Raw genomic sequence first — 5,000 nt, forward strand, 5'->3', positions numbered from 1 at the left:
CCACAAAATTTGACACAAATGAAAATGTGTATTGTGTCTATTCAACAAAGCTTCACATGTGCAGAAACGTTTGCTTTGAGAAGTCTCTGGGAGTGAGTACATTTCCAAGAAATCATTTTAAATGAAGCAGACAGACTGGGGCCAGCTGTTCTGCTGCATGTGCTTGATGTGAAATGTAATAAATATTTCTATTTAAAGATTACAAAATAAAAACATTGCATTTAACTATGGAAATTATTTTAACAGTAACTCTTACAAGAAACATTTAATACTGATTACATCATTCAGCACTGCTCAGGTAATATCCATAGAATAGAAGGACATGCCAATGAACTACTGGATCCCAAACAGGTTTCCTAATGGTTTTAATGTAACTGAGTTTATCAAACCCACCTTTTCACCTGACCAGTCAAATAGGTTAATAATTGTAAAGAATTAGGGTGGAGCTTAGTGGTTGATGCATTCGACTTTGGATCTGAAGGTTGTGTGTTTAAATCCCAGCCATGCCAAGCTGCCACTACTGTGCCCCTAAAAAAAAGGCCCTTAACCCCATAGCTGCTCAGTTGTATGAATGAGGAGAAATGTAAGTTACTCTGGATAAGAGCATCTTTCAAATGCTGTAAATGTAATCTTGGGTTGTTATTTACACAAGATAAAACTCACAGGTTGACAGGTCAGAAGACTTATTTTGTGATTTTTTTATTTTTTTATAGACATCTAATTCCTTTAGACTCACAGTTTTTCCCTAACGTTCCTACAGTGTTACCCTAGAAACACGCCTGGGTTGTGTTACACACCCACAACTTCCTCTAAAGCCTGTGACCCTACTAACCACGAATCTATCCACAACCTCCCTCGTGTGCAATCTTCTCTTATTGTTTGGTATGAGTGCATGGAAAAGCCGAAACAACAATAGCAGCAAGTTACACCTCCGTATTTGTATTGCTAATGGTGTTTCTTAGCAATAATAAAACACATGACCACCTTTTTGAAGTTTTGATTAAGCAAGAGTTTTGCAACAGATGAAAATTATCCATAGTCATTACAGTGTGAACCAACATTCATCATTAAACAGTACACCTCAACAATGATGGAACTATAATGAATGGACATTTGGTGACCTCCAGATGAGGGTGGGCTCCCTATTTGAATCTGGTTCCTCCTCAAGGTGGCTTCCTCATACCACCTCAGGGAGTTTTTCCTTGTCACAGTCGCCTCTGGCTTGCTCATTAGGGATAAACTTATAAGGAACAGAATTATAGGCACTAAATGTATACATTCCTACTTTATACCTCTATATCTCTGTAAGCTGCTCTGGGACAAAATCCAATGTGAAAAAAGGACTATACAAATTAAACTAAATTTAATTGAATATTGGACTTTTTTAGTGCCACCGTAAAACCTAAAAGGGAAACAGTGGAAGCCAACCAAAAGTGAGTAATCTCAAATTGTTAGGAACTAATGATCCTGTAGGGGTGTGTGTGTGTGTGTGTGTGTGTGTGTGTGTGTGTGTGTGTGTGTGTGTGTGTGTGTGTGTGTGTGTGTGTGTGTGTGTGTGTGTGTGTGTGTGTGAGAGTGTGAATATTAGTCAGTCTATGTAAGTGTGAGTGTGGGTGAGTGAGGACATAATCAGTTTAGATTAAGCAGCAGTTTTGCAACAATGATTCATAGTCATTACAGTGTGATTGTTGGTTATTCAAAGTATGATAATCAGTGATGTAATGTAGTTCCTGATTTTTCAGTTGACCAAAAAAAACACTATTAAAAGAATGCAGTCATGGCAGCGAGGAGTTTTAAAGCTGTGTACTATATCCATGGGCCTAAAGTTCAATGAACCATTATCTAGACCACTTTATTAGCCTTGTGCTCTGTATTTTGCATTAACTGGATGATGGTCTAATTTTATTTTCAGTCTAAGACTGCAGTCAATTATGATGCGATCATGATCTTGCCCTACACCTTGTAAAGGCTACACACTTCAAAATAAAACCTAGCTTCATGTTTGAAGTGGACACAGTTCAACAGTATAAAACATGGAGGTTTGTGTCTAATATATAATGTTTTAATATACTTTAAAGGCAAAGGGAGAATAAAAGAGCTTGATTAGAACTGGATTCTCCAAAAAGAAACTGTAAGAGTTAATAAATTAATCCCTTTAAAGGGTGTTTTTGAAAACTTCTGGTTTAGAATGAACCTACAAATGATGCTGTGGGTGTTTTTTTTATATGAAGTCTTCTACATTAAATGTATCACTACAAAATGACTGCACTTTTAAATAATAATAATTAACAGTACAGAGGCATACATCACGCTACATCATGTCAACTGTCTGAAAGAAACTGTGTTTTATTATACATACATTTGTATTTTCTTATGTAAAAGCTACAAACAATGTAAATGTGCATTTTGGGTCCACTTACATGTACATTTTAAAGGTGTTGCAGGACCTTAGATTAAATGCACAAGACACTGACACAGTTACAAGCAACTGACCCAAAAAGGTACAGTTTTGTATCATGCAATTTATCTCTATACTGTGGAGTATATGCTATGTCTGTCCCCCCCCCCCCCCCCCTCCAAATGCTTTACATTGTAAAACTAATGGAACATGATTAATATTCAATGGTAAAATACTGTAAATTTCTTTAGTATATACAGTAATCACCTGTTTATCATGGTGTTTACGTTCCAAAACCGCCCGAGATAAATGAAGAACATCGATAAACAGACACCACCCCAAAAATGCTATTTTATGTATACAAAACGGTACTCTATTAACATTTTACTTCATTTTATTTTTCATAATTATAGTTTTATGGTAAATTTCATTATTTCAACATAAAACTCCATAAAAACAATTCCCTATACGTTTTTTGGTTTATTGTGTTATCAGCGAGAGAGCGGGTAAATCAGCAGAACAAAATTAGTGTGACATTGGCATTAGTGTTGTTTTGCTCCATCCTGAAATTTACTGTCCTTGTGGAGATATACTCTAACCCTAAGCAGGATGAAGTGGTTACTGATGATAAATAAATAAATTAATAAACCATTATTGCAAGTGAATGACAGCAAATTTTCTGAACATATACTTATAATGCCCAATTTCCACAGAAACAAGAGGAAAGCTAGATGTGTTTGAGATCTGGGAAGCTTACCTATCTTCTGGTCCATATCTGAGGTGCCAATAGTATAGAATATCATTTGTGCAGGACCTTTCAGGTCTGGTTTCTATTTTTCACACTTTTTTATACATAGTTAAAAATGTAATAAAGGTTTATTTAACACTCAAACAAGGATGGTGTGGCTCAGGCTTTTTTTCGATTAGGAAGATCAGGAGTGCAAGCATCACCGAGCTTCCAGTGAAAGGCTTTTGGGCATGGCCCTTAATCATGGCTGACCCTGTGATCTTAAAAACAAGCTGGAATATGTTAAAGTTAAGACATTTCTTTATTTTCTTTTACCCTATATCAGAAGGTTGCTTTTTCAATTATATTCTACTTAGATGAACATTTCCTAAACAAAGACATTTGTATACTCTATTACAATCTACATTTTGTAGAATGCTGAAATAGTTAAGATGTTTGACTTCTGAGCCAAATAAATGGTGCCCTCAGGAGACTAGTCTTGCAAATATTTGACATAGAGCTAGTTCTCCACAAGCCACGTTAGTGTTCCAAACATAGACAGTGAATCTAAGGGAAAAAAGTGTGTTGGTTATATTATTGTATCTTTAAAACCTGATTTACAGCCATTTACAATTCAGTTTTTATTAACATGACTTAGTAAAAATGTTATGCAATGTTCTGGTTCTAGGAGTAAGTGCACTGAGACATTATGGGCACAGTATCAAAATCATTTGAGCCAACACATATCACATCTATGTCATGTGAGTGGTGTAGAACAGCTTGGTTCTTATTTCAAAGTAATTTGGGCATTTTTCCAAACAAATTAAGTGAACATAATCAACATTTTAAAATACCTTTAAAGAACAGTACTGTCTTGTGTTACTAAAGCAGCACTCACTCAAATGCTATCCATATGAACAGCCCTAAAATACACGTTACAAGTTATTGTTAAACTAAAAAACTTTGAGGAAGAATTTGGACTGTAATTAATATCAACAGTCTTCTACAATGGCTGAAGAACTCAGTTTGCACGAACCATTCCGCATTCATACATTCATCATTAAACAGTACACCTCAACCAGTGTTGGGCAGTAACGCGTTACCGGTAAAGAACGCGTAACGGTAACGTGTTACTTTTGACAGTAACTAATACTGTAACGCGTTACTTTTAAAAATAAAGTAACTCCGTTACCGTTACCGTATGGTGCGTTACCCGTTACTTTTTTAAATGAATGAATTTGGGCTGAAGGGTAGCCTACAGTCTAACCTGCTTACAGCAGAGACGCATTGTAGGATTGGTGGATGAACCACTGTAAACACGAAGAAGACGCACTGTGGGCGTGTCTCCGTTTATTCAGGTCTGTGCGGCAGTAATGGCGAGTCGAGGCGAGAGCAAGACGAGTTTCTCAAAGTGGAAATATGCTCATTATTTCACTTTAGTTGAGTATAAAGACAAAAACTTTTAAGTCAAATGTAAGTTGTGTCTTTCTGGGTTGAAGCTCGTATCTACTGCGATAGCAACACCTCCAGAAACTCCATGCCTCGATGAAGCTAGAAGCTAACCCGGTGTTCTGTTCTACATTGTGGATAGTTTTCATACTTCAGCTGTGAAAGGAAAATTTTTAGGAGCTCAACAGAACAGCAGAAGCCACTTTAGTTTTTGATTGGGAATATATTATTCAGCTTGTTTTGTTATTTATTTCAGAAATCCTTGTGATATATTCAGTTTGTGTTGGTCTGACTTTAATAAAATAGTGTTTAAAAATGACTTTGTGTTTAAGTCAGTTTTGTGTTTGTATAGATCAAAACGCATAAAAGGGCATTAATGGGAACATTAAAGAAAGTTCTTTAAAAAAGTAACGCATTACTTTTTGG

General features: G+C 36.0%; 1 long non-coding RNA gene across 1 annotated transcript; it reads left to right on the forward strand.

Annotated features, from left to right (window-relative positions):
• The first annotated feature begins 728 nt into the window (after positions 1-728).
• LOC310726017 lies at positions 729-4,893 on the forward strand. Its single transcript, XR_014533614.1, has 2 exons — positions 729-1,555; positions 4,194-4,893. It is a non-coding gene; the product is annotated as an uncharacterized lncRNA (long non-coding RNA).
• The last annotated feature ends 107 nt before the right edge of the window (positions 4,894-5,000 follow it).

The sequence above is a fragment of the Silurus aristotelis genome, assembly GCF_946808225.1.
Source record: "Silurus aristotelis genome assembly, chromosome: 5".
Lineage (NCBI taxonomy): Eukaryota > Metazoa > Chordata > Actinopteri > Siluriformes > Siluridae > Silurus > Silurus aristotelis.